Below are 15,463 nucleotides of genomic sequence, written 5' to 3'. Positions count from 1 at the left end.
CATTCTCTACTCCCAGCGTCAGGACCCATCCCCCAAATTTACCCAGACCATTTAGAAATACCTTTAATGTAATTATATGAATAAGAGAGTAAGGGAAAGGAAAATTAAAAAGGAGGGATATAGAGAGCAAGGAAGGGAGGAAGGGAGGGAAGGAAGAAGAAAGAAAGGAGAGAAATAAATATTTCAGTAAATCTTCCATATGTTGGTTTAATCCGTAACTGGCTGCAACAGCCAAGGCTTGGTCAGGCAGAAACCAGGAACCAGAAACTCCATATAGATTTCGCATTGAGTAACAGGAATGCAAGCACAGCCTATGAGGGTGTGCAATACTAGAGAGCTGGCATAACTCAAACCAGAAATCAAGCACCACATCTGACATGTCCCAAGGTCATATCAAGCACTCTGTCCAACACCCACTCTGTGCATTTCAGAATCCTTGAGGTAAAGCAAGCCTCCATGTCATCTATCGTTTTTTTTCTAGCAGAAGTGCTGTGTAATACAAATTTTCTATCCTTGCCTCACCATTGTAAGCTGGCAGTGATACTGAGGCTCAAAAATGGTCCTTTTCCCCTCTTCAGTTAATGAATTTCCGAATAAAAAATACGTGCTGCACCTGAAGATTTATATGGATATCTATAGATTATGGTTACTTTTAAAAGTATGTATTAACTGAGACACTTTGGAAACACTGAGAGGTGAATGCAGTTTGTGTGCAGGGACAGTAAAGGACTAGAAGATGGGGTGGGTGTAGGCTGATTGCTTTGGTGAAACCCTGAGACCCAATCCTTTACCATGTGACTTTGCACTCCTTTATCCAAAAGATGGGGTCAGGTTCGCCTGTGCTCGAATCCTGAGTGTTCTTGTGGCATTGTTTTGAAAATAAAAACTCAGAATAAAACAACTGAGCTAGATCTTATTCTAGTCTTAAAGATGACTTGTACAATTGTATTTTGCTTCTCTTATTTAGATTCCAGTTTCACTGTAAGGACATCCTGCGTGCTAGATAAAGATGACTTACCAATACTCACCAACCACAAAGCACCCTAAGAAACCAAATCAGAAGATCCATCACTCTAGAGCTGATCATAACTCTGTGGTCAGTCAAGGGGAGAAGACCAGCCAGATGTTAGTCGACTTGGAACCATAGATTTTGTGGCTCATAAGCAACATAAATCAGCTTCTCACAGTTCTGAAACTTAAGAACTCCAAGATGAAAATATGTCAGAATTGGTATGTGGGTAAAGCCCATTGTGTCATTCACACCTCACATAGTGAAAACGATTAAGTAGCCTCATAACAGCACAAACCCCAGTGATGAAAGCCTCGATGTCTTCACCTAATTACCTCCTAGAGGTTCTTGATTTCTAATATCGGACTGAGACTTAGAAACTCAGAAATGAATCTGTGGCACCATCATTATTCAAGCCATAGCTCCAGCTGAGCTGTACATAATAGCACATTATTGTTTTGGGGCTTCTCGTTTGGACTGCTTTGTTTCCTAGTATCTACATGCCAGTGGATAGACAGTTGACAAGCTATAGTGACTTTTAATGATGTCTCTAAGCAGAGTATTGCAAATTCCAAATTTTAATTTCATTAAAGAGAGGGCTGGAAATTAGATAAATTAGTTTTTAAAAAGATGAGAGAATTACTCTCCTCTGATCAGAAAACAGCAACTAATGGTTTTTCTATTGTTATTGTGTGCAGGTAGGTGACATTGTATTCTTGTTTCTGTTCTGAATGCTGTTGAGTTGTTCGGAAGTGAGAAGAATAGAGGAGAGGTAGAAGCCTCTAGGGAATTCTGTTGGTAGCCAAGCAGGGAAGTTGCTGAGAGAGCAGACAGCTGCCACTGTGATGGAAGCCTCAGGGACTTCAGGACCGAATCCTGACAATTTCTTTGCAACACCAGGGACTGCTGACAGGTGATAGTAGTATTTTCAGTCATTACATCTCATAATAGAAAAAGAATGGAAAAATTAGAAGATAAAAGTAAAGGTGATTTTTTCCCAAAGAGAAATAATCATATATGTTGCATGAAACAAAAAGATTCTCCGTTTAGGTGAATTTAAAAAATATCAGGTCAAAGCGAGACACATTTTTTTTTTTTCACAGCAGGATTTCCAAGACTCTTTACTGTGCTATTTGTATTGCAAATCCCCACATGGAACACATGGTGCACAATATTGCTCACATGTATTTGACCCTCGGACTTTTTCCCCACATGGGGTACTTGGCAGAATGGTATTTTCCCCAAGCACACTTGGGGGATTTTGAACTTTATGGTTTGTAAAGTCTATAACTTTTCTTATGACTTTAAAGTTTTAATTGTTTTTCTTTAAATATATCCTTTCTGTCTGTCTATATTTTATTGTTTTAAACTTCAACTGATCTAAAAAATATATATGACTTGGTGAAAAAGCATTGAATTACTTCAGAAATTAAAAAAAAACAAAAAACATTTTGAAGATTCTGTTCTATAGGGCAGACGTTAAGAACCTGTCTGGGATACCCATACCACTTGCTGCTGTGCTGTCAGTTCGCGCTTTCTGCCAGTGTATACCGATGGGGCAGCTGGTGATGGCTCAAAGGAGAAAAGTAGAAAGTTATTTCTACCACCAAAGGAGAGCTTGAGGGTTGAATCCCAGCTTGCTGTCTTTGACCTTGCCTTGCCCTTGTTGTGGACTTTTGGAAGGTGAACCATCAGCTGGATGATCTAATTGTGTCTTTCTGTCCCTGTCTCTTATGGTTTGTCTTTCAAATGAATAGAAATGAATTTTTAAAATTCTGTGATTTGATACCATATATTTTACTATGTTTCTTTAATGAGGTGAATTGATCTTGTGCTTTACATGTATCTTAAAAAAAATAGCTCTTTGGAGAAACTATGGGTTCAGGGCAGTTGTATGGTAGTGAGAAGTCTTGAAACTACAGCTTACCACAGTTCTCTATGGCAAAGGGAGAGGTGTTTGGTGTAGCAGTTCAGCAGCTGAGACAGATGCCATTCAGGAAATCCAGGTTCTCCATCAGGGTACTGCCTCCACTTGTGATCCCAGTTTGCTGTGAATGCCTACAGCAGGAAGCAGCAGCTGATGGCTGAAGGACTTGATCCTTGCCACCGGTGTGGGAGACCCAGCTTTGGTTCTGGGTTGACTGAAGCAAACCTGTGTTGAAGATTCATGTCTAAGTTGTCTATGGGAATACACCTTCTCTTTTCTTGGGTAAGTTAGTGTGCAAGGGCAGGATCACAGGGTAAGTGTTTAACTTCTTAACCACAGCAGATTGTTGTTAAAAGTGGTTTCACTTTCAACATTTCCAAGAAGAGTATGAAAATGCTCCTTTCTGCATGCCCTTGCCAGCACTCGATAAGATGTAACTTTCAACTTTCATCACGCTAATACATCTCCAGTATAATTTCTTTGTAATCTCGATTTGTATATTCACGAATGTTTAGCATTTTGTTACATACTGATTTCTCATCCATAGGTCTTCTTTGATTAATTATCTCATCAAAGCTCTATTGTTTCTTATTGAGTGATTTTCTATCAAATTTTGAGAATTATTAATACATTTAGAAATATTTTATTAGCTCTAATTTGAAAGTGCTCATATTTTCTGTCAGTGTGTATTTTCATTGCATTAACAGTGCCCTTTGAAGGTCAAGATTTTGAATCTATTTGGACATTTGTTATTTAATTCATGGTTCTTCCTGTGGTATATCTAAAGAGTTTTTACTCAATCTAAGGCATAAAGAGTTGTCCTATGTTTGCTTTGAGAAGTTCTAAAGTTTTAATTTTCACATTTAAGTCTGTGGTATAATTGAAGCCATAGTAAGCACCTGTTAAAGTGTACTTCTAAGGGCATATGCATAGCCAGCTTGTCTGGAACCATTTGTTGAAGGGCTTCTCTTAATCCATTAATGTACTGTTGTGCTTTTATATAAAAGCTATTCATTTGGGGGACTTGTTTTTAATCTCTTCTGTTGTATTTATCTGTTTATATTTCTACTAAAACAAAATGTCTTTATTACTGCATTTTCAAAACTGATTTTTATCATTTCAAAAGCAGCAAGAAAGAGAAGGAGAAACAGAGAGAAATATCACCCAGCTGCTGGTTCACTCCTTAAATGGCTTGCAACCATGGAGGTAGGACCAGATAGAAGGCAAGTGTCTGAAGCTCCAATCTGGGGGTTAAGGGCCAGCTTCTGCTGCTAACCCAGCCAACATTAGCAGGAGGTAGCAGCTGATAACACAACTGAGGTTCATATAGTATACTGGCATCACAGATCATGGCTTAACTCACCGTGCTACAATACTGGTCCTTATTATTGTATTTTTATAATGGTTCTTGAGATCAGATATTTTTTTTTCAATCTTGTCATATATATGTACATAAATACATATAAAATATATATAAAAAGGATGCCTGTACATCCTTTTGTGTTTCTGATAATGAAAGGAAAACCATTTTTCATCATTAGTATCTAACTAGCTTAGCTTTTATAATAATAGGAAAGGTTGTTATTTTTTCTTTATTTGGGATGGTTGTTTTCATTGGCTAAAGTATTCCAGTTTTACAATGTTTTGACTTTTCATACAGTGCAATTCTGAATTTATATCATCATTATGTGTCAGTTTCACTTGATCTATCTTTCTCATTACTGGCCACATTGTTCTTACTGTTCATATACTTGGTATTTTGTGATTGGATTTCAGGTCTTCTGAAATTTTGCCTTCATACTTGTAATTTCTATTAATATTTTTGAGACTTGTGTTGTTCTGCTGTAGTTTCATGGAAACAATTCTTTGGGTCTTTTTAGGTGGGGCTGAGACAGTATAGTCTATGGACTAATGACTATTCCTAAGGAAACACATTCTGTGGACTGTATCCAGTTTCCCATGAATCTTAATATTTTCCAATCTAGAAGCTGGGCCATTCTTAATCCCATGTGAGCACCGGAGTTTGTTAGCTACTTCTCCCCCTAGCCTCAGGCAACATGCTTACCTGCTGAACGAGACTGAATTGAATTGTCTAGGGAAGCTTGTGTTGATCTTGCCATTTTCCTAGTGCAGTTCTCTCCTTGCCCTGGTACTCTTCTTTGTGAACCTCAGCCATTTTAGTGTAGAAGGGTGCTCAGTTCTGTCTCCTTAACTTACAATTTGTCAGACCGCACCTGAGTTCTCCTTTTTTTGTGGTATGACCAACAAACTCTTTTAAGGTGGAACAAATACGTAGGGTCATCTCATTTGCTTTTACTCAGTTGGAAATCACTAACCTTTATTCTGTAATATCATGACAAATATTGTTTCATGTTTGTTTTCACTTTTTTTTTTAATCTTACTCAGATAAGTCAATTTGTTGCTCAATGGTATTTGAAGCCAATATTTCTGGAATATTTTAGCTTATGGCAGTGGTATTCATTATTAAATATATGTAGGTCTGCATTTCATGGCATTCTTTTATTTTAGTAGGTGATGGTTTGAATATTTGCTTTGTTTTGCTTTCTTGTAGATAGTTTCATTCATCTGTTTGGTTTCTTAGCCCACAGTTAAAATGTTAGTTCCAAGCACTGTGCCTGAGTAAGGAGTCCTGTGTGGTCTCAAGACAAGTATCTAATGACAGCATGAGTGGAAGAGCATATGTGTTTTAGAGAGAGAGAGAGAATGAGAAAAAGAACTTAACAGCATGATAAATCACAAAGGATCCAAAATGGAAAAAGAAAAAAAAAAGATGCTGCTTTGGAAAACAAACAAACAAAAACAAACAAACAAAAAGCAAGACTTTATATCCAAATGAGTAGCTTGGCTGGCCTCTATTTACCATGTAAAAAGAATCAGATTGGGTCCTAAATTGTGATTTAATGTTTATCTGTTTCAGATTGTAGCATGGTGATTAACAGGAGTCATGAAACAAAAGCCAAGTATGAGGCTATTGCACTAAAAATACATGTATCCGTAGACTCATATCCTAACTCTACATATCACAGTATATTGAAGAATAGTCTTACAAACTTTATACTGAGTATTAATTATATGGTTGGATGAGACTTTAGTAAGCCATGCAGTAGAAACTCATTCAGACAGAAGGGTATAACTTATGTAAACTGAGAGACAAAATGTCTTGGTTTAATAAATATAATTTTCTTGCTATTTAGGGCACCTCAACATGTACATTTTAAAGCTGTGCTTTGTCAATATAGAAACATTAGGCACTGTATGTGGTAGAGTTCATTTATTTTATATATTTCTCTATATTGATAAGTAATAGATCTAGTAGTAACATTTCATTTTATTTTTATGTACATATGAGCACTTATAAATATATCTTATGTACCTATATTTACATGAATAAAACTGGTCTCTGTCTTCTACATCTCCTATGATTATTTCTAAATTATATTTATTTTATACTATATACAGGAGTATTTATTTTGTGTTATAGAATATTAGAGAATAGCACTTGCTTTAAATCATTGAAACTTGGATGGGTTATAGCATATTTCTAAGAGTAATTTCTTCTCTAATATACTATTTCATTATATATTGCTCATAAACATTCTCAACATATACGTATTATTAGATATTAAAGCATGTAGTTGGTCATATGCAATTGCAATGTGTTTTTAGGTATCCTTACAATATTATTTGTTATACATTTAAATTTTAGGGATAAATTCATGACAGTTAGACATTTAGTTATTTGTGGCAATTTTAACTAATGTTCCATTTTAAAGTTAGGATGTCTTCCTTCACCTGGATATGAATTTTCAGTTATTTAATAATAACAAATTCTGACCAAGAAAATTTTAATGGAAAGGGTGGTTCTAAAACAGTTCAAAACCAAATCTTATTTATATGTACTCAAAAACTTTCTGATAAAATTTCATTCCCAAATTGGCCCTGAACTTGTATGGCTGACATAATTGGTTTTTTTGATAATGAAATGTGTCTTGTTTCTAATTAATTCACATGGTCTCTTTATTCTGAGAAATGAGGCTGGGTCTAGCAGTCTGACTTGGTTCATTGGCTCTCATGTTTTCACCATCTGGGGCAAGGCTGTGAAGGGAATTTGAAGGCAAGGACCTCATGGACATGAGATTACTGTGGAAATGTCTAAGGGGTTTAGCTTCAGACCTGGCCTTTATCTTTTGTCTTAAAATGGCCAAGACAAATAGTATTACTGAGAATTAAAGTTTCAGGTAAAGAACAGGATTAGACGGTACTGCTATTTTGTGCAGGATAATCATCTTCAGAAATCCTCAAACATTATTTTAGTCTCACAAAGTAAAGACATATTTTTCATGTGTTTCTGATTTTTGATAGCTGCTAGCAATAAAAAAGGAAAAGTTATTACTTGGAATCCAAGAACAAAAGTGCTAGATATTTAACTCTAAAAATGTAATCATTTTTTTTTTACATAGTGCAGTCAAAAATAAGAAAATTGTTCTTCTGTATATACATAAAATTAGAGTTCCAATTTAAAACCAAAATATTAAGAAGTAGATTTTTAAATACACAATAATTGATTTTTATTGTTCCTGAATCCATACAATCATTTCTACGGGTCATAGTTTGATTTTTAGCAGACAAGAAAATAGAGTAGTTTATCATGCTTGAATTAATTACTGCTCCTGGACTACTGATTTTGTGCTTTATCCTAGTTTTTCCGACGCTTTCCTTGTCTGCTGCATTTGGGCTGTGTCCTCTCACATTAATTGTGGTGATAATGGCGGTGTGTGTGCCGTGTGTATATACATACATCTGTCTTCATGGAATATCGAGATGTTAATAAAGTCTCACCCTGCTTTCACTTCCCATTTATTACTCAGTTATATCAAGAGAGGGGCAGGAGTCAGTATCTAAGCTGCCCAGAAGGAAATGTTCTGTTTTCTCTCCTTGACTAGTGTTTTCTGAGTTTTTAGCATCAAGGTGTATGGTTGCATGATTGTTAGTGTTGAATTGTTTGTCATTTTTCCTCTGACATTTTCATACTTTCATTGTTCTTATTCATTCTATGACAATTTCAAAGTACAAATTATTTATTTCAACTTTTCCATCATTACCCCCAAATCTGAACTTGCTTCTGACATAGCAATTAGATTTTTTGAACAATTTAAAGTTTGACTGGAATGTAATAGAACATAGATATCTAAAAATAGACATATTTTTTTCATTTCTCTACATAAGCAATCTTCTCAAAGTCAAGTGTGTTCCAGTAGAGGGCAAAAGGGAAAGAATTAGATTTCTTTTCACTGTATTTTGACATTAAAGAGCAAATACCATGTATTTAGTCGATCAGTCAAAGAAGCAAGAAACTGCAGAAGTGGGTTGCCAAAATTGAATCTGATTTTATAATAACATACATAAAACATGAGATCTTGCAAAAATAATTTTTTGCTTAAATTTTTATTTGTGAAATGTGTAATTCATTTAAAATGTTGTAAATGGAGAGGATCTTTACCCAAGTCAATGAAATAAGTGAGAATACATTTTAACGATGGCTTTTGTGCTTAATCTCTTTTGGAACAATGTCAATCATGGGGTGTCTTTGTCTTTCAAAGCTATTCTTCCCTGCGAATGCTGTGTTTTGGGTGGTAATTTGTTCAATGGCACCATCAAGAACAAATGTATTCAACCTGAGGTTGTCTAAGAACTAAATAATAACAGGAGACTGATAAGGAAGTGGAAGTTCATAGTGTTTATATTTCAAATGCCCATGAAATTCTAATATTTTTAAGTATTCTGAAAATGAAATATCCCATTCCTAAATATATTCCAGGTTCTAATTCACATGTAAAATGATTTGTGGGTATTAAGACATTTTGAAACAAGTTGTGTGATTGGAACAAAAGAGGGCATTTTAGTCATAATTTTTGCTCCTTAAAAAAAAATGTGTTTTAATTCTTGTTTGTTTTTTTTTAACTTTAAGTTATGCAAAAGTCATCTTCAAGAGTTCAGTGCTTTGAAGATAAAATAAATTATTTCTTTCCATAAGCATCTTCCACAGATCTACTTAGTTTTTCTTCTTCCAGGAATGCTTACTTGGATATATCCTTTGAAAAGATTTTCAGCTTGCTGAGGAGTTACTTGTTGAATGTCTTTCCCTAGGGCTGTGTGGGACATTCCAGAAAGAAGTGAGCAGCCAAAACTATACTTCTTTACATGTAAGATTACAGAGAGGGGATCACTGGGGTACGGTAAGATTAGACTTTTGCTGGGAACCAGGTGAAACTTCAGTGCAGAAACTCAAGGAACAAAACATCCTTGGAGTGGCCAAATGACAATGGCAACTCTTGTTGGCCTCAGGGAGACAGGACAGGGACAGTTTAATCATCAAATGTACTGACACATAAAATAGGGCATGTGAAGGGTTTGGCAGGGATTTATCTCCTCTACCAAATATGAGTGTTTCTGGTAAATGACAAGATGCATGTGTGATAAATCGGACTTAGATTTAATATAAAGCTGAATAGTTTTTGCTTAAGGTAACAGAAAAGTATTGTAATGCTTTTCAAAGAATTTGGATGAGATTTAGAATGTAGAGAGTGGATTAAGAACACCTATCCTGCTGAAAGGAAAGCTTTCATTGGGGTTGGGATGGAGGTAACCATAGTATTTAAAATCTGGAGGGTTTCAAGTAAGCCATGTTCTGATTGGGGTAATTTTGATCATAGAGATGCAAACAGTGATGGAAACCAGACATAGGAAATGTTTTTCTCAGTTTTTCAGCATTTGGAAATTAAGCATTGTTTATAGTGAAGTGCATTTTAGGATTTAGCAGGATGTAGGAGTTACCTAAGTAGCAATTATTTTTGGATGTATATTCTGTTAAATTTTTGTATGAATTATCTAAATTAAAATTAAAGGCAGCTGTCAGGCCTACTGATCCAGATACCAGTTAAAGACACCCATGTTACTACATATATGAGACTGTCTATGGGTTGGGTACCTAGTTCTGATTCTTAACTACAGCTTTCTGGTAATGGAGACTCTGGGAACCGTTCAATGATGCTATGAATACTTGGGTGCATGCACCTACATGGGGGAGATGGATTGAATCCCCAGATCTCAGTTTTGAACCAGCCCAGTCTTAACTATTTCTAGCTTTTGTGGGATTAACTAACAATGATAGCTTGCTCTCTTACTTTCTTTTGTTCTTTCATTGAATAAACAAGTAAATAAATAAAAGCATCAATTAAAATGGGAAAGGTTTTTTTACTGTTCTGGTACCATTGCTGTGAGTCCATATTGAGCTATGTTCCATTCCTAGGCTATTTTCTTAAATTTATTTTGTATGATTTATCTCTATTCTGTTTGTATATTCAGTTACTATTTAAAATTTATTGAATTTGCTGTTATGAATACTAAGTCATAAGGAAGAAATCTATTATATTTGAAGTAGTATATTATATCTGATCAGCTACCAAAACTGAGTAATTACAGTCAGTTTTAGTGTATTGTCCTGAATTTTAAAGCAATGAATTTTAGCTTCTACAAAAAATGGACATTAAATTTTTTCCTTGTCAAAATATACAATGTAGAGGGCTGGTGTTAGGGGACAGTGATTTAAGCTGGTGCTTTCTATGTCAGCATGCTTGTTGTACCACCTATTGTGCTTCAGATTCTGGGAAAAGCAGTGGAAGTTGGCTCAAGTATCTGGGCCTGCCACCCAGTGAGAAAAGTTGGGTGGAACTTGGCTTTGGTGTTACCCAGCCAGGATCAATTGCATCTGTTGCAGTGTGGGTTGGTGGTGGGGGATCTGAGTCAACACATGTAACATTCTTTCTCTCTCTCTCTTCCCCACTCCCCACCCCAGCCCTTCAAATAATTTAAAACAACAACTTTGCATATGTAAACTGTATTTATTTTTGTATCATTTAAAGGGCTAAAACTTGTAACATTTCGTGGAACAGTATAAGTATCAGAATGCATTCTTTACAGATATTTGTGTTAAAATCAAACATGAGTTGGCTACTGTTTTGAAAGTGGAACATTCTGAATTGGTAGAATGTTTTTAATGAATAAAGGAATCCACTTTCACTGTATGATGTTTGGAAAATTAGTGAGATGATTAATTATCATGCTTCCTCTTCCGCCTGAGCTGCCTATTAGATCTAACACATGGAAGTGTACGTTAAACAATCTACAAATAAAGTCATCTTGATCAAGGCATTTTGTCATAAAATAACATAAATGTGTTATTAATGTGTTCTGTGATACTAGCTAGAACTGACGTTTCTTCTTCTTTAGTTCTGTTTTCAGTGATATCATCACAAAGCTCACTGGTACAAGGAATCCGAAAATTTACTATCTTATTATGCAATGCAACTACTTGAACATTGGAAAAAAATTACAATTCCTGGGACTTAGTGACATTTTTATGTCACATTCTCTGACAAAACCATTTGGAAAGCTTTCTGACTTTTCATTTTCTTATTGACTTACCTTTTGGTTATTCATATTTTCTCATAAAATGTTATTAATATTTAAATCTATTAGTGTGATCATTTCTCTTCAATTGTAGTCTTTTATGTATTTATAGAATCTTTTCATTATATTTTCCAAAGGATAATCTATTTTTATATTCTTATAATTGTGTTTTAATAGACAAATTAATTACTTTAACTTCTTTTCAGTCATGGTTTCCCTGCAACTATTTAATTATTCTTATTCAGATCTTGAATTGAATATTGAACTCATCTCCTACAGTCCTTTCTTCCCAGCTGACTATATTCTGACTTTTCCTTACCTTAACTCCATGCAGTTCACATCAGTTTCCATGTGGCTTCCTTGCAGTTCACGCAAATTAGAATTTGGAGGCTAGTGCTTGTCCCTTCCATCAGTGGCTTGTGAATGGGTATTCATACTGGCAAGTCCTTGTTCTGAAAACTTCTGAGTGTGTAAGCTGCCTGGAAAAACGGGCAGAGGGGCCAATGGTTTTCAACTGTGTTGAACATCAGGCTCATCAGGCAGGTTTTGATGAACACCGATTTTGCTGTCCCCACCATAGGATTTCTAATTCCATAGAGTTCCCCACGTGCTCCTGATGCCACATTGGGGGGCAACCACACTCTGACACATACAATTTAAAATGTTAAATTGTCAGAGAATATTGTACTTAATTAAACTGGAAATTATAGTTACTTGAGATTCTCAGATAAAGGAAATGACTTGATGAAAGTGTTATTTTAGTGCAATTGATTTGTAAAGAATGTAAAGAACAGTGTGGATGAACTTGGTAGACATTAAAGGCCAGATAAGTAGCTGGGGAAACGACTCACAGTCGTGATTATTTTAAGGCACAGGTTAAGGTGGTCAAGTGGACAGCATAAGGAACTCCAGTGAAAGGCACTGAAAGAAAGGAATCAGGCTATGGAACTGTTGGATATTCATGGAATGTCAAGAGATAATTGAAGGTCCTTTTTAAAGGGATTGTTAGTGGTATGGGGCGGGAGGCAAAGATAAAAGACCCTCATGTGGTTCACCAGCCTTTACTCTTGCTCCAGTATCTGTGGTAGTGTGGAGAGCGACTACTTCCAAGGTTCCAACAAGGCATCTCCAACTAGATTGTCTATTACTGCGGAAACAAATCAAGTTTCTGAAAGTGTCATTCTGGTAGCATTGGAATACAAACATTGACGTTCTGCAATTATTTCTCTCAAATTCAAGTCATGAATAGATTTCTAAACAGGTTTTCATACAGAAGACATTGGAAAGATGTGGAATATTATTGTTATTTACAAATTTACAGACATGATCCAAATGAATGCAAACAATGAATCCTTTGTTAGGGCCATCAGAGGCTGTAATATAAGGCTTTAGGTCCAGGTGAGCCTAGTGAAAGCCAACACAGGATAATAGAGGCAGGTGGGTGCACATGGCAGATGGCAAAAATCAGGCAGATGAATATAAAGTCTCTAAATATGTGGAAAAAAGAGGGGAAAAAAAAAGAAATGGAAATGTTACTCTGGGGCCTGTCAGTGGCACAGGACACGGGTCCTCCGTCTGTAGTGCTGGCATCCCATATAGGCACCAGTTCACATTTGAGATGCTGCATTGAATGCAGCTCTGTGGTTGTGATTTGGGAAAGCAGTGATGAGTGGCCCAAATCCTTGGTACCACATGGGAGACCAGGAAGAAGCTCCTGCCTCCTGGCTTTGAACTGGTTCCATTTGGACCCTTGTGGCCATTTGGGAATGAACCAGTGGATAGAAAACCTCTCTCTGTGTCTCCTCTCTCTTTTGAAATATCTCTCTCAAATGAAAATAAATTTTTAAAAAATGTTATTCTATGAGAGGAAGTCCAGGAGAGAGCAATGCCTGATAATCTAGTAGAGGATGAAAATATCAGACCTGATAACCAAAACCCAGGGAAAAACTCACATGCCCCTGTACGCCATTAGGCTGGCTTTTAGCTTACCAAATGGAACCAAGTACTGTAAGGTGACATACATGCTCAAAAGACCAATGGAAGGGGATGCTAGTGAAAGAAAGAAAAGCTGCTTTCTAAATCCCACTTTCAAAACCATTGCTACGTAAAGCTAAGGGAAGATTATATTGGTGAAAAAAATAAAAGTTGTTATTGGTGAACTCACCAGCCATGTGCTTTATATAGGCAAATTAAGTCACTTCCCATATAGTGCCATTTGTATTAACGTTTCTGTCTTTCATCTCTGAGGATAAACATGGTGATTCAAGCTGCAGTGATGATATGTGCATGTAAAAGGTATTGCTTTCTGTTCTTTCGAAGCAGTTCTTGTCCAGGGGTCTCTATTGGAAGAAACAATAGAAAAATAAATGCGATTAAAATTAAAACAAGGAATACATAGCCCAAATGATAGAAAATATTAATGGTCTGATCACACAGGCAAAAATTGTTCTTCAACCTGAAGTGTGTATTAAGTAGCAACATATAGATAGACTTGTATGGGATATCTGATTTATCTAGCAAATCCTTCCTGACATATACTCTCATTTACTACTAGATAGTCGTTTGAAAATGCCATTGCAGCAGAGCATAAAAAAGGTTATTTAGATTAAGTATAGTTACAAGATAAGCAGTACACTGAGTTCATTGGACTTCATGCACACTCATTTAATTTCCACCACTCCATTACTCTGAATCAAACTGTCCCTGAAAGAACAAGAAGAAGGAAAGGGGCATTAAAAAACACAAATCACAAAGTAGAGAACATTCTTCTTGAAAATGAAATGGTCTCCATGTGTTACTGCTTAATACCATGAAAATACTTTCTTGACTTTTACAGCCTGCAAAGAAATTGCTCCAATCTGTTAAAGAACGCAATAAAAAAAAAAGGTTTTAAGGTGAGTTAGCATTTCCCAGGTCTTATCATTTTAGATGTGCTTGGAACATCAAAAACACTCAAATATTATAAATGGTGTCCATTTGCATCACTGTGCAGCTTTTGGCATAATGAATACATGGCTGCTTAACTGTTTATGGAATGCAGGAAGAGATGCAGTATGACTTTCAGTGACATGGTTTAAAATGAGGCCGGAGGCCAGCTTTGAAGGAAAGAGTGCCAGAGACGTTTATATGTGTTTTTTCTTCTTTCTTTTGGCTTTAATGTCACTAAATGGCAATTTGAAACTTTTTGGACTTCATCTGACATTCGAGTCATTAACTGGGTGTACCAACTTACAGAGGGATAAGGCATTTTGATAAAGTACACACTGGAGCCAGGACTCAAGTTTGGAGGACAAGAAATGACAGTGCTAATGGCAGAGTTGTACTGGGTGCTTCAAGTAATTGTTCAGACCTTTCACATGTTCGGTTGCATTTTACAGTGGCTGAACTTTACTATTCTTTAATGGCCTTCATTAAGTTATATTTGGTGTCTAAGAGGATACACATTGGCTGGAGATCATGAGGACATCTCCTTTACTAATTTTTACAGCTCACAGAAGGAGGCATGAATCTCAGTATCCTGTTTTAGGGGATGGTGTGCTTTCTCTTTCACACAGTGGACAAATGGCAGTTTTATTGAATTTTTTTTTTCTCTCCAATGGCTCCTTCCCATTAACATTTAAATAGTCTATATCTTTAAAAAAACTGTCTTTTGACTCTTCACCTATCTGCAGTTATTGCCCTAGTTGCTATTCTGTTATTTTCATAATGGAAAAAAGAACACATTATTTGCATCTTCTCTCTTCCAATCTGTTCTTCCTGAATGGCTGAGGTGTGTCTTCACGACCTTCAACCTGTGCAGCTAAAGTAAATGTCCTGTGTGACTACCTTGAAGATCACCTTTGGAGACTAATGCGTATTCCTCAGATCAGTTGCTATCATATCACTATTTTTTGTAAAGAAAAAGAAATGCACCTTTCTTTCTGCCAAGGCTTCTTCATTGTCTTTTGTTTATATACCTAACTCCTGCAGCTTCAGAGTAATTCCCTGACTATCCATCTTCCGTCGTTGCCTATAAATGGGTAAGCACCTCAGAATTC

The sequence above is a fragment of the Ochotona curzoniae genome, unplaced genomic scaffold, assembly GCF_017591425.1.
Source record: "Ochotona curzoniae isolate NIBS_2020 unplaced genomic scaffold, NIBS_Ocur_1.0 contig_2754, whole genome shotgun sequence".
Lineage (NCBI taxonomy): Eukaryota > Metazoa > Chordata > Mammalia > Lagomorpha > Ochotonidae > Ochotona > Ochotona curzoniae.
The sequence above is the reverse complement of the archived record's forward strand: the minus strand, read 5'-3'. Positions refer to the sequence as shown.